We start from the raw sequence: 26,330 nt of genomic DNA, 5'->3' as shown, positions 1-26,330 counted from the left end.
AGTGGCTTAGTGGTTAAGTGCTTGCCTGTGAAGCCTAAGGATCCTGGTTCGAGGCTCGATTCCCCAGGACCCACGTTAGCCAGATGCACAAGGGGGCACACGTGTCTGGAGTTTGTTTGCAGTGGCTGGAGGCCCTGGTGCACCCATTCTCTCTCCCTCTCTCTCTATCTGCCTCTTTCTCTCTCTGTCTGTTGCTCTCAAATAAATAAATAAACATAAATGAAAAAAATTTAAAAAACCATCTATATACCTATATCTATATCTATATCTATGTCTATATATAAATATAGATATATATGAGATGTACAAAGTGGCACATGCATCTGGAGTTAGTTTGTAGTGGCTTGAGGCCCTGGCAAGCCACTCTCTCGGTTTGTCTCCTCTCTTCCTCTCTGCTTGGAATAAATAAAAATAAATTTTTAAACTTAAAAAAATTCAATGATGCTTACAGAAATGAAAATGAAAACAATCCTAAAGTTGATATGGAAGCACAAAAAGTCTCTGAATAGCCAAGGCCAATCGTGGCAGAAAGAGCAATGCTGGTTGTATAACCAAGCCATACGTGATGTTGCTGGCACGAAAACAGACATGCAGACCAAAAGAACTGAATAATCCACACAGTTACTGCCATGCCTTTTTTTATTCTTTTCTTTTCCCCTCTTTTTGTAGAGAGAGAGAAAAATAGAGAATGGGCATGATAGAGCTTCTAGCCACTGCAAATGAACTATAGATGCATGTGTCACCTTGTGATTCTGGCTTTATGTGGGTGCTGGAGAATTGAACTCTGGTCGTTAGGTTTTGTAGGCAAGTATTTTAACCAAGGGGCCATCTCTCTAGCCCCTGCCATGTCATTTTTAACAAAACTGTCGAAAATATACATTGGAGAAAAAACAGTCTCTTCAACCAATGGTGCTGGGAAAACTGGATTTCCACATGTAAACAAATGAAATCTATAGCTCTCCCCTTATACCAAATTGACTTGAAATTATGAAAGACCTTATTGTAAGATCTGAAATTACAACAAGAAAACACAGAGGAAATATTTCAAGATATAGGCATAGGCAAATATAGGACTCTAATAACTAATAATAGCAAGGAGATAATAGCAAGAACTGACTAATGGGACTACATGGAATTAAAAAACTTCTGTATAGATCCTTTTATTGGTTCATAAGCGTGATGATTGGGTGTTCACGCTCTTGCGTGATGTGTGCCTCCCACTAAACCTTGTTGCGCTCTGGCACATAACCTGTCTGACGTAAAAAACAAAACAAACAAACAAAAAAAAAAAACCCAAAAACTTCTGTATAGCAAAAGATGCCATTAGCACAGTGAAGAGGCAACCTACAGAATGGCAGAAAATTTTTCCCACCTAGCCATTCATCTGGGAATTAATATCTAGACTATATCAAGAACTAAAAAAAAAAAAACCTAAATAATTCAAGCAAAATATTGGCATTATACTACATAAACAGGCCAGCTACCAAAAAGAAAATGCTGTGTGATTGTACTTCTATAGATGAGAACAGTTAGGGAGATGGATGGTGGTAATGGTTGTACCATATAGATATATTTACTCTCACGGAACTGTAAACTTCCAATGATTAATATGGTAAAGCTGAAGTTGGGTATATTTTATCACAATAAAAAATTGCAGAATGGGCTGGAGAGATGGCTCTAAGCAGTTAAGGCCTTTGCCTGCAAAGCCAAAGGACCCAGATTTGATTTCCCAATCCCCACATAAGCCAGATGCACATGTGGTGCAGGCATCTAGACCTTGTTTGCAGTGGCTGAAGGCCCTGATGCCCATTCTCTCTTTCTCTCTTTCTCTTTCTCTCTCTCAAATAAATAAAATAAATAAATAAAAATTTAAAAAATTGCAGAAAGTTAAATTAGAATATTTCAATATGATATAAATGAATACATGCACATACAAATGGTTACATGTGAAAGACTACATGCTAACACATGAGCAGTGGATGGTAGCATCACAGATGGTTTTTGTTTTGATTTTGGTAATTTTTCAAATTTTCACCCAAACTTATGAATTAATTTTATATTAAAACATAAGAAAGGATACGTGTGTGTGTGTGTGTGTGTGTATTGAGGGATAAGTTTTACCTATTGGAAAATGTGTTTATAGAAACTCATACGTTGACCATCAGAGAATGTCCTGTGTGTGTATGACGTTCATTAAGACCTGGATGTTAAGGGGGCTGGAGAGAAGGCTCAGCAGTTAAGGGGCTTGCCTGCAAAGCCTGATGACCTGGGTTCAATTCTCCAGTACCCATGTCAAGCCAGATGCAGTGGTGTATGCATCTGGAGTTCATTTGCAGTGGCTGGAGGCCCTTGCACACCCATTCTCTCCTCTCCTCCCCTCTCCTCTCTCTCTGCTTACATGTAAATAAATAAAAAATATTTTTTAAAGACCTGGGTATTCAAAAACAAAAGACATGGGCCCTGTCATCAGGAGCTGAGTTTACAGAAGAAGAGACATTTTGTTTTTTTTTATTTGACAGAGAGACAGAGAGCAAGAGTGAGAGCGAGAATGAGAATGGGCACACCAGGGCCTCCAGCTGCTGCAAATAAATTTCAGATAGCTGTTTTACCTTATGCAACTGGCTTACGTGGGTCTTGGGGAATTGAACCTGAGTCCTTTGGTTTTGTAGGCAAGTGCCTTAACCACTAAGCCATCTCCTCAGCCTGGAAGAGACATTTTATTCTAGTGTCTGTTGAGCACTACATGTGTTGCATTTACTAAATGCACCCTTTACTTATCTCCTTCAGTCCTATAGTGTGTCTGTGGAGTAGATACCACTGTTACTCTCCGTTCATATAGAGGAGCTGATACTCAAAGGAGTCAAGCAATTGTCTGGGATGAGAACTCATCGGAAGTGAAGCAGAGCTTCACACTCAGCAGAGAGGCCTTTGCTATTCTTCACCAGGACAGCCTCACACAGCTATTATCAAAGTGACATAAGACATTGCTGAATACACTTAGAGTACGGGCAGAACTAACTCGCAGGGTAGGAAAGGTTATGAAAGGCTCCCTGAGGAAAGGTGATATCCTCACAGAATTAAACATGTATGGGCAGCTAGGCCTAGCTAGGATAGCGGTGTGTGTTTGTGCACGTGCATGCACGTGCATGCACATGTGCACATACGTGTTTGTGAGCTCAGAGGCCCATGAGCCTGGGGCATGCTCAAGAATGCACTCTAGGGCTGGAGAGATGGCTTAGTGGTTAAGACATTTGTCTGCAAAGCCTAAGGACCCAGATTCAATTCCCCAGGATCCATGTAAACTAGATGCACAACGTGGCACTTGTATCTGGAGTTCATTTGCAGTGGCTAGAGGCCCTGGTGTGCCCATTCTCTCTTTGCCTTCCCCCCCCCCCTCAAATACATAAACAAAGTGTTAATGAAAAAGAAGAAGGAGGAGGAGAAAAAGAAGAAGGTGGTGGCGGCACCATGCATGGTCCAGTGTGGTTAGAGCAAGGGACAGGGAGGTACAGTGGTCCAGGGAGCCAGGAGCATGGCTGGTCCCTCATCACAAACTGACATACTTGACCTCATCCAGGGGCATTTTGCAAAACTGGGAGCTTTCCGTCAGTTCTGTACCGTGGGGTAAGAAAATGGGCTAAGCAAGCTTTACACCTCCCCTCCCAGTTTCACTGATTACTGCTATGGCAACCCAGCAGCAGCCAGCACCTTTCAAGGCCTCTTCTCTGGACACCATAATAAATAGTGATAAAGCATTACCTAAGGGCTTTATATTCTTGCCTATCAGTTAAAATTCTGTTCTTGGCTATGGTGAAGACTTGAAAGAAAAAGAAAAGCCTGTATTTTGAATAATGTATGAGGAATACTTTATGCATGTGCTATGAGAATTCTTAGCTGGAGCACGGCAGGCACTTGAAGGGCTGAAAACCCCATCAAGGAGGAGCCCAAAAGTACCTTTTCCCTTGGAAGAGCAAAGCCATGCAGCAGGTAAACAGTGACTCTGCACTCTGCAGCTCTCAAGCATTAGCCCCATTATGTCTGATGATGTCTGTGCAGGGAGCAGCCACCCCCTCGCCCCTCCTTTCTCTTTTATCGCTAGCTAAAAGACAGGAGCTGAGTCTCACAGTTAAATGCTATGTGACAGCTGTGTGATGGCTGGGAACTTGTTTCTGAAACAATTCACAAATATTTACATTTAGTACCACTCTCAACTCAGTCAACGCCTTCAAAGAATTCCTCAAGCACCCCAAAGCATAGTAGCTTTGAAGGGAGATCCACCAGGGTTTGACTCCCAGCTCCTGGGCTCTGCATCTTCACCTGCCTACCCTCCAGCCTTCCCGAGCTCTGCTCCTGCTTTGTAAAGTGGGATTCACACCCCCTTCCTGCAGCCCACTTGAGAAGACTGGAGAGAATGATTGCAAGTGTGACAGGTACATGTAATGTGTTCAACGGTTAGTAGTAACTCCCACTACCACTCAAATCAGAACTCAGTTCATCCAAGTTTTAAATGGTCCAGGCAAAATGTTTGCAAGCCCTGACTTAATACCACTTTTCATCAATTCTAAGACACACGGTGTGTCTTATTTTATTATCCCTGGAACTGGGATGAGTCTTAGAACATAGGCTGTTTCATTCAGGTGTGGTGACACATGCCTTTAATCCCAGCACTTGGGGGCAGAGGTAGGAGGTTTGCTGTGAGTTTAAGACCAGCCTGGGACTAAAGAGTGAGTTCCAGGTCAGAGTGAGACTCTACCTCAGGGAAAAAAAAAAAAATAAAAAAAAATATATATATATATACACACACACACACACACACACACACACACACACACACACATACGTATATATATATATCCTTTCATAATTCAACTGGTACTGTCTTTTCCTTCTTCACTGATGTAAAAAAAAAAGAAGCCGGGCGTGGTGGCACATGCCTTTAATCCCAGCACTCGGGAGGCAGAGGTAGGAGGATTGCCATGAGTTCAAGGCCACCCTGAGATGACAGAGTTAATTCCAGGTCAGCCTGGACCAGAGTGAGACCCTACCTCGAAAAACCAAAAAAAAAAAAAAAAAAAAAAAAAAAGGAGTATTAGACAATGGAGGCACTCATAGAGCAGATGAAACACAGTAGTTCCTTCCAGCATATGGGACATTATACTTTGGCTACAGGCTTACATATAAAGGATCCAACTTAATAAATCTGTGACAGAAAAGATAAGACTCGTGGCAAGTACTAGTCTCCTCTTTCTGAACTGTTGCAACCTGACAACACACCTGTGCCTAAGAGCAGACATCAGCCATTCACCTCCTCAGGCCCTGTGCCTCCCTCATCACCTGCCCCGGACTATCTCTTTCTCCTCCACCTTCTTCTGCCTACTACATGGCAAAACACAAACAAACAACAACAACAAAAATACTGAAGTTCAGATTTTCAAAAGTTATTTCTAAAACAGAACCAGGGGCTGGAGAGATTGCTTAGTGGTTAAGGCACTTGCCTGCGAAGCAGAAGGACCCAGGTTCCATTCCCCAGAACCCATGTAAGTCAGATGCACATGGTGGTACATGAGTTTGGAGTTGTTTGTAGTGACTAGAGGGCATGAAGCACCCATTCTCTCTCATTAAAAATAAAATAAAAAAAATAAAACCTTAAAACAGAACCAGGGAAGAATATAATGGAGGCAATTTTTCAGACTTGTAGAAACATGCTAATCACAACAGCAAGTTTTAGTGAGGAAGGAGGAAGTATGAAGATGCTAAGGTAATATAGGTAGTTGTGTCCCCAGAGTTACTGGTGTCACCTGCTTGGGAACAGGAGGAACACACACCCTCTCACACACATTTATGTGCACTGTTAGCAGAACCTACTGGGAGGCACAGGCCTGGGGAATCCATCTACAAGGGCATTAAAATATCAAATCCATAAACCAGAAATATGATAGCTGCTGAGTGATTTTTGGAAGCACTGTACTTGATGGCTGAAAGACAAGTTGGTCCTGTTCTCATTAAAACAGACATTGACCTTTTTGAGAAATAGCTAAAAATCAAACAAAATAAAGCCCCCCGGCCCCCTACAGGTGCTAACCACATTTTCAAGTGAGTTTTCTGTGGCGTTTGCAAGCATCACTCAGTGCACTTATGGGAAGAACGATAGATCCTAAAAATCCTATACTGAAAGGTGACACTTGTAGAAAAGGACTGTCAAGAAATGCCCGAGACCCGGAGAATTCACCTTCCCGCCAAGCTGAAAACATCATCCTGTTCATGGGCTCCAGGAAGGGGCAAAGGCACAGGTCTGGGTCAGAAGCTTTGGAACAAACACTGGCCATGCTTTTCTTACAAGATGTGTAGACATGTGAGGGAGTGGAAAGGATTGTCTCCTGACAACGACATGATATGCTAATGCGTGGGAGATTGTGGAATATAGCAAAATTAGTCCCCACTCCATTAAACAAGTACAGATGAGGCATGTGCAGAAAGAACACAGCTCCATGGCTTGTTCTAACCTGGAGCGGTGCAGGCCTAGTCTTATCATTGGAATGAACGTCAATGAAAAGGCAAGTCCGATGGAGGACAGAGGACAAAGAAAGCGAAGAAAAGTTCTTCTGTCTGTTTGTTGAAAGATATAGGTAGTAGGCAGTTCATCATTCAAAGGAGAGAACAAAATCCAAAAAAATTTTTTTTGAGGTAGGATCTCACTGTAGCCCAGGCTGACCTGGAATTCACTATGGAGTCTCAGGCTGGCCTCGAACTCACAGCGATACTCCTACCTCCGCCTCCCCAGTGCTGGGATTAAAGGCGTGAGTCACCAGACCTTGCTGAAATTTTTTGTTTTCTTTTTTTAAAATATATATTATAAATATTTTATTTTTATTTGACAGAGAAAGAGGGAGAGAGAGAGAGAGAGGGAGAGGGACAGGGAGAGGGAAAGAGAGAACGGGCATGCCAGGGCCTCCAGCCACTGCAAACAAACCCCAGACACATGTGCTTCCTTGTGCATCTGGTTAACGTGGGTCCTGGGGAATCGAACCTGGGTCCTTTGGCTTTTCAGGCAAACACCCTAACTGCTAAGCCATCCCTCTAGCCCTTGTTTTTTTTTTTTTTTTTTTTTGAGGTAGGGTCTCACTCTACCCAGGTGACCTGGAATTCATTATGTAGTCTCAGAATGACCTTGAACTCACAGTGATCTTCCTACCTCTGCCTCCTGAGTGCTGGGATAAAAGTGTGCACCACCATGCCTGGCCAAATTATTTTTATTTTTTATTTTTTAAAAATTATTTATTTATTTATTTGAGAGCAACAGACACAGAGAGAAAAACAGATAGAGGGAGAGAGAGAGAATGGGCGTGCCAGGGCTTCCAGCCTCTGCAAACGAACTCCAGACACGTGCGCCCCCTTGTGCATCTGGCTAATGTGGGACCTGGGGAACCGAGCCTTGAACCGGGGTCCTTAGGCTTCACAGGTAAGCACTTAACCGCTAAGCCATCTCTCCAGCCCATTATTTTTATTTTTAACTAGTGAAAAAATCTTTCCCTAAAGGCAATGCATGTGGTCAAGGCTTAGTTATGGAGATCTAGTTTCTCCCACCTACCTTTTCTGTATATAGCCCTCTTCTGGCACTTTCTTATCCTCATAGCCAAAGGACTTCATCTGGAGTTTGAAGCATTTTGAATTATACTTGATTGGAGTATTTTGCATATTGTAAAGTGAATAATTCAGTTAACTTGAATTTCTGAATTTCTAAATTTTAAACATTTTCTCCTTTTTCTCAGACTGTTACCTTAGACTATAACTTTATTAATTAAAAGCTTGCTGTTACCTTAGAAAAATAACATTCATATACAAATTTCTTGAATTGCTCCCTTTCTGGCTGAGAATCTAATCTAGGACTCCACAGTTCATGTGGTTTCCTGGTGATTCAGGCACCTCCATCAAGACTATGCCTCAGTCTTTATTTTCTGCAAGCTTGGAATTGAAAAACCCTTCCGTGTGGGCTCATTATTTTCTTGTGATTAATACTGAACATTTGTTGAATTAACCTGATTCATATTTAAAGATGCATCTTCAGTGTTTTAGATGTGAGTGGTGTCAGCTGATAAACTGGCAGCATATGGCCTGACAGTCTGTCCCTCTGCCTTGGATCCACAGCAACTGTGTGTAGCTCAGTCCATTCACTGCTGTTTGCCTTCAACATACTCCTCCACACCTTTCCTAATAGCTGTTGCCTTTATGTAGAGAATACATGTTGTTTTTCCTCCTGATTTCTCTGCAGTGAGTATTATTTTCATATTCAGAGAAAAAAATGCTATTAAGCCACAACTTCACATGTTAGAACATAATTCATTACCCATGCTTGTGTTTCGGGGACACTACTTCCCATTCTTAGTCCTTCTGAGGGATCTTTCACCTGAACAGGCTCCAGAATCAACAACTCTCAGAGAACTTTTGTACCAGCAGATGGGCCACTTGCTATTATATAAGCAGATATAAAAGACAGCTATCCCAAATCACTTCACAGGGAGAGGCAGAAGACGTGAATAATAGCAGAAAGGGTGAGGTCACTATTGAGCTGGTTCTCCTACATTTAAACATGAGGGAGGGGTTGACTCCAGAGAGGAGCGCTTAAGTGAAATGCACCGTACACTGCAGGTTAGATAGACATGGAAACCAGATACAAAATTAGGAAACCAATCAAGTGATGTCTAAAATGAGAAATAATAGCTAGAAAGTTGTTTCTGCCTGTGGATAATAGACTCATTTTTGTAAATTGAAAAGACCAGGACTAGCCAAAGGTATTGTTCTGTTAATGGAATATTCCAGAGTTTCCTGAAGAAGATCCTCAGCAATGCAATTTTCCATAGAATATCATCAAACCTGAAGGTCTATGGACAGTAGATGGTGAAGTGGACCAGAGGAAAGGGTGAAAAATAAGGCCAGAAGATGTTAATTTTATAAAATTCTTTAAGATGGAGGGCAGACTCGAGGGTGACAAGTGTTAAAATCAGCTTGGTCCCTCTGAAAACAGGTCTGTCTGAGATTGAAGAAACCCTGGTTAGAGGCACCAAATCTGGACCCTGGAGTAGACACACCTGAGCTAATGATGAAGACAGTGTGAAGTGAAATGTATGTTTTCCCTCCAGAGTAGAGGACCATCCTCTATGGAGAACATCTGGACAAAGCATGGGAAAATAAAGGTTATGTGAGCATCACAAATGGCTTCTTAGGCCTGTTTTGTCTCCTGGGGATCATGTTATAACACTGAGGCAACGCCAGTGAAACCAGCCCCCTCCCCCGTCAGGAGGGCTGCAGGTTTCAGCAGTGGTGGTGAATCCCTGTGATTCTGCAGCAGCAGACACACTTGGTTGCCCATCTGATAGCAGGTCTGTACTTAGTCTCTTCAAGTGTCCTTCCTATAGTTTTCCAAGGAACCACAGACCTGAAGAAATGAGACAGGAGACTCCTTCCACATCTCTCCACCTATGTCATCTGTCATTTCCAGCTCCTCCCCCATCACATCTCTGTAGCTTGGTCAGTCTCTATCTAGCTCACTGTTCCCATGTCCAGGAGGGGAGGGCACCTGGCCCTACTGCTTGCTGCTGGGCACAGTTGGTCGTCGATATCCTCGTCCTACTTTTCCCTCCTTGTCCTCATTTTCCCTCCTCCTCTTCTTCTCCTTCCTCTTCTTCCTTTCCCTCATCTCCTCTCCTCCTTCTTTTCAAAATACTTATTTATATATTTGCAAGGAGAGAGAAAGAGAGAGAGAGAGAGTGGATGAGCTAGGACTTCTGGCCACTTTGAACGAACTCCAGATGCATGCACCACTTTGTGCCATCTGGCTTTACATGGGTACTAGGGAATCAAACCTGGGCCCTTAGACACTGTGGGCAAATGACTTAACTGCTGAGCAATCTCTCCAGCCACTCCTTTATTCCTTTTTTAAAAAAATGTTTATCTATTTTGGGCTGGAGAGATGGCTTAGCGGTTAAGCGCTTGCCTGTGAAGCCTAAGGACCCCGGTTCGAGGCTCGGTTCCCCAGGTCCCACGTTAGCCAGATGCACAAGGGGGCGCATGCGTCTGGAGTTCGTTTGCAGAGGCTGGAAGCCCTGGCGCGCCCATTCTCTCCCTCTCTCTCTCTCTCTCTCTCTCTCTGTGTCGCTCTCAAATAAATAAATAAATAAAATTAAAAAAAATGTTTATCTATTTACAAGGGGAGAGAGCGAGAGAGGACATGCCAGGGTTTCCTGCCACTGCAAATGAGATTCATGGGCCACTCTGTGCATCTGACTTTACATGGGTACTGAGGAATCGAATCTGGGCCTTTAGGCTTTGCAAGCAAGTGCCTAAGCCATTAAGCCATCCCTCCAGCCCATCCCGAGATGGTGTTGCTGCTGTGTTGCCTACACTGGCCTCTAACTACTCTAGCCCTCTATTATGTGGGACTCTGGGCATGTGCCACCATGACCACTGGCGTCCAAATTCTTGGTGCTATGGAGAGGTAGGAGTAGGAATTCCCTATTCCACAAGCCTGCTTTCCTTGTTTATGTCCTAAATGGAAACCATGAGGAAGAAATGAAGCACCATTCCCAGTCTCTGAAGCTGGGAGTGTAAAACTAGGACTCAAGAAGCCACAGTCTTCTGATCCCAGAGCTCCAGTGATCAACCATTACCAACAATCCATCTTATGTAATTTTAGTGAATTTGGTGTCTTTAAGGATGAAACAGCTAAGAGATACATGTTTTGTCATCTGAAAGTATTGACAATGTCTTAGCAACTCTGTCCTACAAGGCTACTTTAGGAAATACACATGTTTTATATCATGAAGGTGTGGTTTTGGGCTGGAGAGATGGCTTAGCAGTTAAGGCACTTGCTTATGAATCCGAAGGACATTCAGATTGATTCTCCAGGTCCAGCGTAAACAAGATGCACAAGGTGGTGCATGTGTCTGGAGTTCATTTCCAGTGGCTAGTGGCTTGGTGTACCCATTCTCTCTCCCTCTCTCGAATAAATAAAATAAAATAGAAATGTGTCACCATGCCTGGGTGTTTTAAGAAAGTTGTGTTTTGTGTTTTTTTTTTTTTTCCCCAAGGTATTCAGCAAGTAAACTTATCTTGATGCATCTAGGGAAAAACCAGTCGACAACACTGAAAGGCCTTTCCTCAGTTTCTGCATTGTATATATTTTTTTCTTCATACAACCAACACAATCATGACTACAGCAAAAAATTCTGTTATGTTGTCCATCAAATATGTGAGGCATTCTCCACTCTCTTCTGAGATAACTGGAATTTTAGTCATTAAACAAAGCATTAAGCATTTCAATCTTGGTTGTGTTTTCTATGTGAGTCAAGATAAGATGGGGTTTCATCACATATTACTGGTTGAGCAAAGAGTGAAGGTTTGGGTAAAGCTACTAAGGTGACACAGTGATATACATGTCTTGGCAGCCCAAGATGCCAGGGGCATAAGAGTTTTATTACCTATAATACAGGACAAGAACCCTTACCCACACAGATATATTTTAAAACCTTTACTTATTTAAGATGTAGTTTGGATTTGTTCTGGAATCTATACTTTATTGCATTTCATGGCTATGGTGATTAGCAAAAGCAAAACAATGTTCTTTCACAGAAAGCATCATTCTGTTATTAAAATCTAGATTATTCTGTAGGCAAAAGTCTGTGCTATGGCCTGGGAAGATCGCTTAATGGTTAAGGCACTTGCCTGCAAAGCCTAAGTACCCAGGTTGCATTCCCCAGGACCCATAGAGGCCAGATGTGCAAGGGAGTGTATGCATCTGGCGTTCCTTTGCAGTGGCTATAGACCCTGGTGTGCCTATTCTATCTGCCTTTCTCCCAGTCTCTGTCTTGTCTCCAATAAATAAATAAAAAGTGTATTTAAAAGTCTGTGTTATATGCAGTAACATACACAAGGGAGTCTTTTAGTTCGAGGCACTTGCTCTTTTCAAACATGTTTTCAATCGGTCTGACAGGACTAGATCTGACTGCTGTAACAAGAGGAGTAATGTCAGTGTATACATACACCCCCATGCATATGCTACTTTATATATACTGGGCTCACTATCCAACATCCATGCATACACTGCACACTATCCCACACATAATACACACCATATCATGGAACCTGTCTTCACCCAGCACAAATACAAGTACTATATACACATTCAGCACACCACAGCACCCTCAAATGCAATTGACCTTTCATAAAACACACAGATGGCCTATCATACCGTACCACACACATGTACTATCCACATAAACACACACAAACCTGGCCATCAGGAATCTTCCAAACCCTCTTTCCCTTTTCTGCCATACTTCTGAAGCTCCATCTTCCTCCTTATTGTATCTGGAGCACACCACATAAACTCTTCCTTAGGGCCTCTTTGAATCTTCATCGCCCTCCGAACTTCTCTTTCCTTGAATATGCATGGGTACATTTTGTTTCTCTTACAGAGTCTTTTCTTGATCCTTTCCCCCAGTGCAGGCCCGCACTCAGATCACTCACTCTCTTCAACTGCCTGTTCCCATCACTCTGTCAACTCCTGAGTTACTTGTACTCTGAATTCCAACCACAAGATGTGAAATTATCCTTAGAAATCACCTAACTTAACCTCCTCAAATCTCAGAGGAGATGAAAACCTCAAGGAACCTACCAGCACATATGTAACATCCCCTTCTGTATGGTAGGTACGGCCTCAGATACCAGGCAGCAGAAGGCACAATAAGGGCAGAGACTTCAAGCTCATGAAACTCACATTCTATTCAGGCTGGCAATGATAACATACACAGTAATGTTAGACAATGATCAGTACTGTAAAAACAAAACAAAACAAACAAAAATAAAAAGTAAAACCAGGGGGGAAAAGGACCCACATAAACCAGATGCACAAGGGGGCACATGCATCTGGAGTTAAAATCTAGATTATTCTGTAGGCAAAAGTCTGTGCTATGGCCTGGGAAGATAGCTTAATGGTTAAGGCACTTGCCTGCAAAGCTTAAGGACCCAGGTTGCATTCCCCAGGACCCATATAAGCCATATAAACTGGAGGCCCTGGCAAGCCCATTCTATATCTGTTTGTCTCTTTCTCTCTGTCTGTCTGTCACTCTCAAATAAATAAATAAAAATAAACAAAAAAATAATAATAAAAGAAGAGGCCAGAGTAAGAAGGAGCCGGGAATAGTCAAGAAACAACTATCCCAAAAGGACATGGAGATAATGTCTGCTGGAACTTCTCCAGGCATTAAAACATCTGTTTACTTAAGATGGCAGCCAGATGGCAGGCTGGTTTGTGTTGCAGAAGGCTTAGCAAGGGAGCTGTTTGGACTGGGGAAGGAGGCACAGTTACGTATTCAAGGCAAGGATGGTGTGAAAGACCCTTATGCATTACGGTGACTTCATGGTAGCAATAATTACTTAATACACTGGGAAACATTGTGCACAATGAACCACTGAATCATCACAGAGTTTAGATACTCTTGTCAGTTACTGATATAGAGAGCTAACCTAAAATCCTGGAACAGAATGACACTACCTACACAAAACCTGCATAATAAGGGGGAAAATGATGACATCAAAACAAAGAGAGACTAATTGGAAAGAAGAGGGAATGCAGTGGAAATTGCAGAGAGGGAAAAGAGAGGGAGGTGGCAGAGGATTATGATCATGGCATATTGTCTGTATATATGGAGATTGTCAATAAAAAGTTAAAAAGTCAAACAAAACAAAATCCTGGAACAAACTAATTCTTCTGAGAAAGTGAAAAACAATCTAAAAATTGGAGGCAAGGTAGGGTCAGGTGGTGGCTCACGCCTTTAATCCCAGCACTTGGGAGGCAGAGGTAGTAGGGTTGCTGTGAGTTCAAGGTCATCCTGAGACTAGTTAATTCCAGGTCAGCCTGAGCTGGAGCGAGACCCTACCTCGAAAAACCAAAAGAGAGAGAGAGAAAAAAAAAAAAAAAAAGAAAAAAAAGAAAGAAAGGAAGGAAGTAAGGAAGAAAACAAAACAATAATGGGAGAGTTAGGAAGTCCAAAGGTCTCATGTATCAGATAAGACCAAACCAAATTCCCCACTGAAAAATGTCCTACTCTCCATGTAGTTTTAAAATATAACATCTACTGGTACCATAAGATCAAAGCAGGCAACAATGGCTAAGAAAGGCAACATGACCCGAGAAACAACGAGAGGACAAGAAACATCTCCTGAGAAAGCAATGCACTAAGATCTCAATACTGCCTTTTGTCATTTTATTGAAGGGTCTGTCCAATAGCAGCCCAATATTGAAAAGTGTGTGTGCACGTGTGTGTGTATGTATGGGTATATGTAAAAGCAGGTGTATTTTAGCTTCTTGAGAGAGAAAAGTCCTCAATGGTTTTAACCAGCAGTAGACTCAGAAAGCTATGTGGCTGGCCAGCCAGGCCAAATGTGCCAACTAGAGCAATGTTTGCATGTCCTGAGCTGCTCTCTGATTGGTCTGGAGGCCTGCTCCACTGCAGGAAATTCATACCTGGTACTGGAAATGTACACAAAAGCCTATGACTGGGGAGGTCATAAGCCCTAAGGGGGAAACGGCTGCTGGCGTAGGAATAACTAGATATATCATGCCCACCAAACTGTCTTCTAGATACTTATGTTTATGCCCAAATATATATATATATATATATATATACATACATATATATATACATATATATTTACCTGCTGGTTTATTTTTTTTCACATTTGGAAGTTGTTTTTCAAACTACGGTTTTAATATTCAAAAAAGGAGGGGATGTGTGTAGTTCAGTTTGCCAAATGTTGTGCCACTTTCGATAATATTATAAGATAAACTTTCATCAACTTTGTAGGTGTCTCTGGTCTCACACACATTATGCAAGCCATATTTTTCAGACTCTGCCATAGGAAGCCAAGGAAAGGTACCTGCTGGTCACCATATGATGCTCATGGAATAAAATGGTTCTGGCAAATTTATGGCAAGGGATATATATCTCAGTAGGTAGAGTGCTTGGCTGGCATAAAGGAAACCCTGGGTTCCATCCCCATCACTGACTAAACTAGGTGTGGTGGTGCACGCTTGTAATCACGGTACTTGGGAGGTGGAGTATGCCCGTATATTAATGCTACTCTCACTTTTAGTTAGAGAAGCATTACTTTTCAGACAGCAATGACCAGTGGGGAGGCTCAAAACTCATTGAAAGCGTGGTGAAGGAGAGACAGTGGAGTGTTCAGTGTCTATCACACCCTCCCAGGCTCAGGGATCACTGCAGAAGAGGGGGAGGAAGAAATGTAAGAGTCAAACAAGGGGAGGGTTGCTTATAATACGGTCTTCTAGAAACAAACTGGCCTCGGCCTTAATGACCTCACTGTGGCTAATGCTACCTCCCCAAGACCTACAAAAAAGGAGAAAAAAAAATGATGACATTCTAATAGAAGAGAGGGCTAGGAAGATGACTCAGCACTTAGGTGTTTGCTTGTAAAGCCTGATGGCCAGTGTTCAGTTCCCCAGTACCCACGTAAAGCCAGATGCACAAAGTGCACATGCATATGCATCTAGAGTTCATTTGCAGTGGCAGGAGGCCCTGCTGTGTCCATTCTCTCTCTTTCTCTCTCTCTGTTTGCAAATAGCTAAATATATTTTAAAAATAGAAGAAAGATTAGTTAGAAAGAGATTCAGTGGAAGGGGACTTAGAAGGAGTTAAAGTGAGGATGGTGAAAGGGGATTGGGATCAGGGTAGGTTATCTAGGTGTATGGAGGTTGTCAATACAAGTTACAAGCTGGGCGTGGTGGCACACGCCCTCAATCCCAGCACTTAGGAGGCAGAGGTAGGTGGATTACTGTGAGTTGGAAGCCATCCTGAAACTACATAGTGAATTCAGGTCAACCAGAACTAGAGTGAGACCCTGCCCTGAAAAACAAAAACAAAAACAAACAAACAAAGTTATAAAAAGTGCTCGCATATAAAGTGTCCTTCCTACATATGTCCTGCTTGTCGTGACTGAGACAATAAACCCAGCTCAGCATCATTCCAAAGAATCAGTCAATCAGCAATCAGTCATAGGCAATTCCAACAAAACTGACCACTAAATAACACTGCCCTCCTCAGTGGCAAGGCCAAATGGCTCTGAATCAAGTATAAAACTCAAAAGTGCCTCACATCACTTAGGTTAAACAGAAGCAGTCTGAAAATACTGCTGATTGGAGGACTATGTAATCTTAGTACATGTTAAGCCTCAAAACAATTCTTTTTTTGGATTTTTGAGGTCGGGTCTAACTCTAGCTCAGGCTGACCTGGAATTCACTGTGTAGTCTCATGGTGGCCTCGAACTCAAGGCAGTTCTCATACCTGTACCTTGTGAGTGCAGGGATTAAAGATGTGCGACACCATACCTGGCTAAACCTTAAAACAATTCTTATTGCTAGGGAAAGACAAAAAAAAGCTTAAAAATTTTTTTGTTGTTGTTTTTTATTTACTTGAGAGTGACAGACAGAGAGAGAGAGAGAAAGAGGCAGACAGATTAAGAATGAGAAAGAGGGAGAGAGAGAGAACGGGTGCACCAGGGCCTCCAACCACTGCAAACGAATGACAGATGCGTGCGCCCCCTTGTGCATTTGGCTAACGTGGGTTCTGGTGAATCAAGCCTCAAACTGGGGTCCTTAGGCTTCACAGGCAAGCACTTAACCACTAAGCCATCTCCCAGCCCCCTTCGTCTATTTATATTTTGTGCTATAGCAAATCTCTTGTCTCTCTCTCTCTCTCTCTCTTTTTCTTTTGGTTTTCCAAGTTAAGGTCTCACTCTAGCTCAGGCTGACCTGGAATTCACAATGTAGTTTCAGGGTGGGCCTGAACTCATGGCAATTCTCCTACCTCGGCCTCCCAAGTGCTGAGATTAAAGGCATGTGCCACCATGTCTGGCTCCTATTCATTTTTCTAGTGATTTGCTAAGTTTTGAATTATTTGAATGAGCTCTTTGTAAATCAAGAAAGTTAGGTGTCCATCTATTTCTTTTTTTCTTTTTTTTGTTTATTTTTATTTATTTATTTGAGAGCAACAGACAGAGAAAGAGGCAGAGAGAGAGAGAGAGAGAGCTATATGAAACTCCACAATGACTGTCACAGGCACTTCCATCAAAACTGACCACTAAATAACACTGGCCTCCTCAGTGACAAGGTCAGATGGCTCTGAATCAAGTGTAAACCTCTAAAGTGCCTCACATCTCTTAGATTAAACAGAAGTAGTCTGAAAACACTGCTGCTTTGACGACTATATAATCTTAATCTTTGTAGATGTTAAGCCTTAAAATTTTTTTTGTTTTGTTTTGTTTTTCGAGGTAGTGTCTCACTCTAGCTCAGGCTGACCTGCAATTCACTGTGTAGTCTCAGGGTGGCCTTGAACTCAAGGCAGTTCTCATACCTGTACCTTGTGAGTACAGGGATTAAAGGTGTGCGACGCCATATCTGGCTAAGCCTTAAAACAATTCTTATTGCTAGGGAAAGACAAAAAAAAAAAGCTTAAAATTTTTCTGGTTGTTGTTTATTTTAATTTATTTACTTGAGAGCTACAGCCAGAGAGAGAAAGAGGCAGACAGATTAAGAATGGACACGCCAGGGCCTCCAGTCACTGCAAACAAACTCCAGATGCATGTGCCCCCTTGTGCATCTGGCTTACATAGGTCCTGGGGAAGCAAACCTTGAACCAGGGTCCTTAGGCTTCACAGGCAAGCGCTTAACTGCTTAAGTTAACTTAACTGCTTAGCCATCCCCCCAGTCCCCAAAAAGCTTTTCTTAAGTGTTTAGGTATGTTTAGGAACATATCAGACACATTTATGAAAGGATCTAATGACTCTCTTTTAGGTATTACTCTATATAGTTCAAAATTTTTATTCCCAAGACACACAAAACAATTTGCCAAATAATTTAGATTTATGTATAATTCCAATTTGGTTAATTCTTATAATATATGACACATTTTGAATATGGTCAAATAAGAAGATAAAATATAAACATTTAATCAAACTAAGTCAATAATTGTTTAAATATTAAGGAAATGTAGCTGGGTGTGAGGGTTCAAGTTTATAATCACCGAAGTAGACTGGCTGGTAGGAAATGTGGCAGGGGAGGGCATCCTCATAGGAGGATTGTGAGTTCAAGACCAGCCAGGGCTATGGAGTGAGCTCTAGGTCAGCCTGAGCCTCAATAAGACCTGCCTCAAAACAAGCAAACAAAAAGAGATTTAAGTGTGAAGGAAATAAAGTTTGTAGTGATCTCGTAGGAAGTTTGTATATTCAATTGAAGCACTAAAATCTTCTTAGACACTGGGCAACAGAGAGCCAACAAGCCGTTGCTGAGAGTAAGTATCGTACAGGCATCTTACTCAACAACTTAAGTAATTGCATGTGCTGCGGAGCTTACAGAATGCTTTACCGCGAGTTCCTTTAGTGAGCAATGCAATCTATTTGATAGGTAAAAAGTTCATATTTCCATTTTATAGATGAAGAAGACTGTGGCATAGGCAGTTTGAGTCAGTTATCCGAAGTTACCCAGTAAGAAAACAGCAGAGGGAGACACTTCTAGAACCCTGGTAACTCCAAGTGTAGAGACCTTTCTATGGCATGCTTCTCATGCTGTGACTTCCTCTGTAGTATACATTGATATCTTTACATTTTAAAGATCTGATTACCATTATGTCACAGCGAGCCTGAGGTACTAAAAACGGGAGTTACCACCTCCAACAGCGCTATGCAAACTGTGGAAGTTTTTGGATGTTGAAGGACACTAAAGAGCCACATGGAATAAACTGGCCTTCTGAGTTTGACAGCCAAGCTTCATGCAGAGTGGAAAGGCATCATATGTTGTTTCTAGAATAACTCAGATGTTGCTTGGTTACATTTTCTACTTTCTCATTATTTACTTACCTTTAAAGTAGGGGTAGTTTGTCTCATGACATCTATGATATCTTGTTTTTTTAAAAGAGTCAGGATGAAATTCATTGTACAAAGACTTAAGACTTCAATTGTTATGACAAAGGGAAGAAAATAATCTATTTCAACTATTAGAAACATATGGACACCTAATTTTCTTGATTAACAAAGAGCTCATTCAAATAATTTAAAAGTGAACAAATCACTGGAAAAGTGGACAAGAACCTGGGCGTGGTGGCATATACCTTTAATCCCAGCACTTGGGAGGCAAACGTAGGAGAATCACCATGATTAGAGGCCACTCTGCAACTACATAGTGAATTCCAGGTCAGCCTGGGCTAGAGTGAAACCCTGCCTTGAAACCCTCCCCCACCCAAGAAAAAGAGAGAGAGAGAGAGAGGAAGAAAGAAAAATGGACAAATGCTATAGCACAAAATATAAATATATGAAAGATACTTGCAATAGGAGAAGAATAATGAAATATGAGGCATCTGTCACCTTGGCAAGAAGAAGTAAGAGAAGGAGGGAAGGAGAAGTTGTTGAAATTGTTGTTGGATGCCAGTTGGTACCAGGAAGGTCTACAGGAAAAGGCTCTTGTACCCTATTGGTAGAAATATAAAGTTGAATACTTTCCTGCCTATAAAAATAACAATTGTGTGTATCCCTTGAAGATGCAAGGCCAAATGGAACTTACTGTGTGCATACAGTAACGAAAATCTACCCTAATCTATGGATATGGACATCAAATTCATGAAGTACCACATTGTTTGTAATGCTGAGAAATGAATTAATCAATTACTATCAGTAAGAACTGGTAAAATAACAAGAGAAAGGTAATCCCATAGGGGAGACCTAGGCAGCGAGGCTTACACTCTTCAGTAGTGATGAGGTTCCTCACCTCTCAGAGGATATTACACTCTGGCCTCCCAAGGTCACAGTTTGATTTTCACTCCAGTAGTGAAGAGGCATTTAGACTGTCGCGTGCAGTGTCCCCTCTTATCTCATTTGCAACTGTCAACAGTTTCTGAAGCAGCAGGGTGGGGGAACTTGACTTCCAGACAGTACAATGGCTAGCCCGACTTCCCATCCGATGGAACCTGTTCTGTAGTAGTGGCTTCAGAGACCATGCTGGGGGGAATCAGTTGCTTCCCCAACAATATAAAGACTACATTCAAACTCTGAATTATTTATTTTATTTTTATTTTTTTGTTTTTTGAGGTAGGGTATCACTCTAGTTCAGGCTGACCTGAAATTCACTATGTAGTCTCAGGGTGGCCTCAAACTCACGGCAATTCTCCTTCTCCTACCTCTACCTCCTGAGTGCTGGGATTAAAGGCATGTGCCACCACGTCCGGCTCAAACTCTGAATTATAAATCCAGTTCAAACCGTTTAATTTTTCCACAGCATTGGGACTTACTTATTTCAAGGGAACAAATTCTATTAAAATCATATCCGGTCTTATTTTTAGTTTGAATAAACAGGAGCCCAGAGCTACACTGCCAGGCTTAAGTACACATACGAATAAAGTTAATTAATATAACATTTTATGGTGTCTTGATGGAGAGGTTGTTTTCCCATCGTTATGTTTATGCGCATCCACTTAAATAAATCAGGGCTCCATTTCAAACGACTTGCTTAGAAGTTCATATGTAAATAAGAGAGTTCACAAAAGGGAAGAGACAATTTGCTTCTTACTAATAGGAGTACTAACATTTTCCAAAAGCACTGGAAGAATATTATGTTTCCATCATTGTTGGCTGATTTGATGCTGATGAGTTTCTATGTAAGATTCATTGTTTCTCGGGCCGTCTGCCTGCACTCCAGTCTTCTCACTTAAAAATCTTATTTCTGCTGGGGGTGGTAGCGCATGCCTTTAATCCCAGCACTTGGGAAGCAGAGGTAGGAGGAGCGCCATGAGTTCAAGGCCACCCTGAGACTACATAGTTAATTCCAGGTCAGCCTGGACCAGAGTGAGACCTCCTACCTCGAAAAACAAAAACAAAAAAATCTTATTTCTATTTTCTGGTTTTCTTAGGCAGAGTCTTATACAGCCTTTGCCTCAAACTTGCTATGTAGATGCTTGGATGTGGATGACCTTGAACTCCTGACCCCTTTTGTGCTCAGTGGTGCTCAGTGGCTTACACCAGGGCGCTCTATCAGATGAGGAGCTGCAGCGTTTTATGCATTTTATCTAGCAAGATTCAGGACTGAGGAGATGGCTCAGCCAGTAAAGTGCTTGCCATGCAAGTATGAGTTTGCATTCCCAGCTCCTGTGTAAGAAGCTGGGCGAGGCTCTCTCGGGACTTCTAGCCAAGATGGCAACCGCCTAATCCCAGGGAAAGAAAGATGCAGATCCTAAGGAGAAAGCCACCCCATCATACCTCAAAAGGGCGCCGGCTGAAACTAAGGAAAATTGGCAAAAGAAGCAAGGGTGCTGTTTTCCTGATGAACCTGATACCAGCACAAAGGGGAAGGAGATCAACACAGAGAAAAATCAATGCCTACCAAATCAGAGAGCCAGAGCCTCAGAGGCCCCCAACACCTCATCACTGAAGCAGACCAAAAATGACCCCAACATGGCTCAGGGAAATTTTGTGGAAGAGGGGCGGAAAGAATGTCAGAGCCACATGGGTCAAGATATGCAGAGACATTTATCGTACCAATAACTGTGGGCTAGCTCCACAAGGCATGACCTATATACCTCAACAAGGAGGGGCCAATGGGGAGGGGGTAGGTCACGGATGAGCCTACTAATGGTACCAAACTGCCTGTATTTGCTGGATAGAAAATAATAATAAAAAAATTTTAGATGCAAAAAAAAAGAGACAAGTTTGAAAATGAAATGAGAATAATTAAACAGACATTTCCATAAAGAAGTATAATATACATATGTCAGTTAAATAAAAGAATATTATCTACAAAAAATAAATAAAAATCCTCTCTCCCTCCCCCCACCAAAAAAAAAAGAAGCTGGGTGTGGCAGCAGGCACCTGTAATCCTGGAGCTGGGGAGGTGGAAACAGGAGAATCTCTGGAGCTTGCTAGCTAGTCCAGATGAATATGTGAGCTCAAAACTAATTTTTCTTTTAAATTATTATTATTATTACTTTTATTATTATTATTTTTTTTTGGTTTTTCAAGGTAGTGTTTCGCTCTGGTCCAGGTTGACCTGGAATTAACTGTGGCGTCTCAGGGTGGCCTCGAACTCACAGTGATCCTCCTACCTCTGCCTCCCAAGTGCTGGGATTAAAGGCATGCGCCACCACGCCTGGCTTAAATTATTTTTAAAAATATTTTTATTTATTTATTTGACAGAGAGAAAGAGGGCGAGAATGGGTGTGCCAGGGCCTCCAGCCACTGCAAACGAACTCGAAACATGTGCCACCTATGCATCTGGCTAACATGGGTCCTGGTGAATCAATCCTGGGTCCTTTGGCTTTGCAGGCAAATGCCTTAACCGCTAAGCCATCCCTCCAGCCCTCTTTTAAATATTTTTATTTATTTGCAAGAGGGGTACAGAAAGAGGAAAGAAAGTATGAGCATGCCCAAGCCTTTGGCTACTGCAAACAAACTCTAGATGCATGTGCCACATTGTATGTCTTTACATGGTGAATCAAACTCAGGTAGTTAGGCTTTGCAAGCAAATGCCTTAGCCACTGAGCTATCTCTCCTAGCCATCAGAAAAACTTTTGTTTGGATAACTTTTTTTTTTTTTTTTCTCAAGGTAGAGTCTAACTCTAGCTCAGACTGACCTGGAATTCACTATGCAGTCTTAGGGTGGCCTTGAACTCACGGCAATCCTCCAACCTCTGCCTCCCGAGTGCTGGGATTAAAGGCGTGCCCCACCATGCCCAGCTGTTTTTTTTTCTTTTCACAATTTTTATTAACATTTTCCATGATTATAAAAAATATCCCATGGTAATACCCTCCCTTCCCCCACAGTTTCCCCTTTGAAATTCCATTCTCCATCATATTATCTCCCCATCTCAATCATTTTAGTTACATATATACAATAGCAATCTATTAAGTACCCTCTGTTTTTTTGTTTTTTTTTTTTTGAGGTAGGGTCTCACTCTAGCCCAGGCTGACCTGGAATTCACTCTGTATTCTCAGGGTGGCCTCGAACTTATGGCAATCCTTCTACCTCTGCCTCCCGAGTGCTGGGATTAAAGGCATGCGCCACCACGCCTGGCTGTTTTGTTTTTTTAGGTAGGGTTTTGCTCTAGCCCAGGCTAACCTAGAATTCATTATGTAATCTCATGGTGGCCACAAACTCACAGCAATCCTCCTACCTTTGCCTCCCGAGTGCTGGGATAAAAGGCATGTGCCACCATGCCCAACTTGAATAACTTTTTTTTTTTTTTAAAGGAGAAAAATGTTTTTTTTCAGACATATGTATATGTATGTATATTTTATTTGAGATAGAGAGAGAATGGGTACACCAGGGCTTCTAGCTACTACAAACACACTGTAGACATATATGTTTGGGGTGGATCTGATTTCCAGCCTAAAGGTCTGCAGAGCGGTCTGACCTCTGCCTGGGTCCATGCTGCTGGCTGCCGGCCCCTTGCTGCTTGCGGTGCTGGCTGTGGTGATGTCTCTCTGCTTGTATTTATGAATGGGAGGTAGTGATGGAACTTCCCCTTGGATCTCTAAGCTGAAATAAACCCTTACTCCTATAAAGTGTATCTAGTTTGGTAGTTCAGCCCAGCAGTGAGAAGCTGTCTACAACAGAAAGTAAGTGCCCAGATGCACAAGATGATGCATGAATTTGGAGTTCTTTTGTAGTGGCTGGAGGCCCTCTCTCTTTCTCTCTCTGCTAATAAATAAACAAATAAAAAGAAAGTAAGGGCTGGAGAGATTGCTTATTGGTTAAAATATTTGCCAGCAAAGCCAAAGGACCTACGTTCGATTCCCCAGGACCCATGTAAGCCAGATGTACAAGGTGGTGCATGCATCTGGAGTTCATTTGCAGTGGCTGGAGGCCCTGGCACACCCATTCTCTCTATCTGCCTTTCTCTTTCTCAAATAAATACATAAATAAAAAATAAAAGAGAATAAAAATTTTACAAAACAAAAAGAAAAAAGAGGGAAATATACAGAAAGAAGGCATAAGCATCTAGGTAAAGAGCATTAGAACTGCTATGGCAGAAGCAGTAAAAGAGGCAGCGAGGGCTGGAGAGATGGCTTAGCGGTTAAGCGCTTGCCTGTGAAACCTAAGGACCCCGGTTCGAGGCTCAGTTCCCCAGGTCCCACGTTAGCCAGATGCACAAGGGGGCGCACGCGTCTGGAGTTCGTTTGCAGAGGCTGGAAGCCCTGGCGTGCCCATTCTCTCTCTCTCTCCCTCTATCTGTCCTTCTCTCTGTGTCTGTTGCTCTCAAATAAATAAATAAAAATTTAAAAAAAAAAAAAAGAGGCAGCGAGCAGTAGCATCAAACCAGCAGCCCTGGAGGAGCAGTGGCAGGCGCCTGCAGTCACCCCAGCAGACCATTCCACGACTGACATGCCTTGGAAATTCCAAGATGGCTTCCTGCCCTTCCTTACTTTCCATGTGTCCTTTTATTGTATTATCTTGTTTTCAAGGTAGGGGATCGCTGTCACTCAGGCTGATCTAGAATTCACATTGTAGTCTCAGGGTGGCCTTGAACTCATGGTGATCCTCCTACCTCTGCCTCCTGAGTGCTGGGATTAAAGACATGTGCCATCACGCCTGGCTCCATGTGTCATTTTAAAATTTGTCTACCACTTGCCTAAACATTCTCAGTTGATTTCAATCTGGAAAAGCTTCAGTAACTCCACTGTATGGTTTTCCTTATCAAACCTGCAATGCAACTTAGTAGATAGCATGACTTAGGTCACAGACACTGTTCCTTTAAGAGGGCAGATGTTAGTCCTATGGAGACAAAGTAGCCCCTGAAGTTCCTCTGACCCCACATGGAGAGAGATGCCAGCCTGAGCAGGAGCAGGGCTAGATCATACCATGATTTATCGCTTTGTAACCTATCCTGTGCCTTCCCTTAGCCTGACACTAGTAACCTGGGTCACACTGAGGCAGGACTTTGGGACTTAAGAGGAGTCTCCCAAACCAGTGAACTTCAATTTTGCATCCTTTATTCTATTTTTAACAAATAATTGATAAATTGGAATTGTTGCAGTCAGGTTCACATTGCTGGCAGAAATCACCTGACCAGAAAAGCTTGTGGGGAAAAAAGGGTTCATTTTGGCTTACAGACTCAAACGGAAGCTCCATGATGGCAAGGGAAAATTATGGCATGAGCAGAGGGTGGACATGACCCCCTGGCTAACATAAGGTGGATAATAGCAACAGGAGAGTGTGCCAAACACTGGCAAGGGGACACTGGCTATATAATACCCATAAGTTCACCCCTAACAATACACTGTCTGGAGGAGGTGTTAGTTCCCAAATCTCCATCAGCTGGGAACCTAACATTCAGAACACCTAAGTTTATGGGGGACACCTGAATCAAACCATCACAGGACTCAATAAGGATAAATTATGAATTATTGAGTTTATTTCAGAAAAAATCATTATATTTGAAGTTTCTTTAGAGGAAATAAACTTGATATCAAGGAAAAGGCTGGGAAGTTCCACACACACGTGGAAAATCGGACACAGAAGCTCCTTCAAATAACAGCAGAGGATTAAGAAATAGTGAAGGGGGATGGAGAGATGGCTTAGTAGTTAAAGCACTAGCCTGTGAAGCCTAAGGACCCAGGTTCAATTCCCCATACTCAAGTAAGTTAGATGCACAAGATGGCATGTGTCTGGAGTTCTCTTTCTCTATCTGCTACTCTCTCCCCCACTCTCAAATAAATAAATTAAATTAAATATTTTAAAAAGCTATAGTGAAGAACTCTGGGCTGGAGAGATGCCTTAGCAGTTAAGCCATTTCCCTGCAAAGCTAAAAGGCCCAGAATGAGACCCCTAGAGCCGAGACCTGATTGGTTCGTGGACATAACCAGAGAGGCCAAACTGAAGAAGCAGCGGGAAGTTCGGAAGTTCGTGTTGGGTGTGTCTTAGCAGCCATCTTAGAAAGACAGGATCAGACCCAAGCTTCAGTTTTGCCAGGGCAGACAGAATGGTAGCTCCTTGCTCCCTCTTTGGGCTTCTGTCCATAACTGCCTGAAAGAAGCTAGTTTTCATCTATTTCTCCTTCAACAGCCACTGAAAAGGAATTCCAGATGCGTGCAGCCCCCCTTGTGCATCTGGCTAACGTGGGTCATGGGGAATGAAACCTGGGTCCTTTGGCTTTGAAGGCAAGCGCCTTAACCGCTAAGCATTTCCTCCAGCCCTATTTTTTTTTAAGTTACCCTCTAGCAGGGCATGGTAGCCCACACCTTTAATCCCAGTGATAGGGAGGCAGAGATAGGAGTAG

General features: G+C 42.4%; 1 protein-coding gene and 1 non-coding gene across 4 annotated transcripts in view; one reads left to right on the top strand and one right to left on the bottom strand.

Annotated features, from left to right (window-relative positions):
• Positions 1-26,330, bottom strand: part of Pced1b (PC-esterase domain containing 1B) — a 191,853-nt gene that overhangs the window by 90,450 nt on the left and 75,073 nt on the right. The gene's annotated exons all lie outside the window — the stretch shown is intronic.
• LOC123461991 lies at positions 1,155-1,259 on the top strand. Its single transcript, XR_006638029.1, has one exon. It is a non-coding gene; the product is annotated as a small nucleolar RNA U13 (small nucleolar RNA).

Source organism: Jaculus jaculus, chromosome 6, assembly GCF_020740685.1.
Source record: "Jaculus jaculus isolate mJacJac1 chromosome 6, mJacJac1.mat.Y.cur, whole genome shotgun sequence".
NCBI lineage: Eukaryota > Metazoa > Chordata > Mammalia > Rodentia > Dipodidae > Jaculus > Jaculus jaculus.
This window is presented reverse-complemented; position numbering and strand designations above follow the sequence as displayed.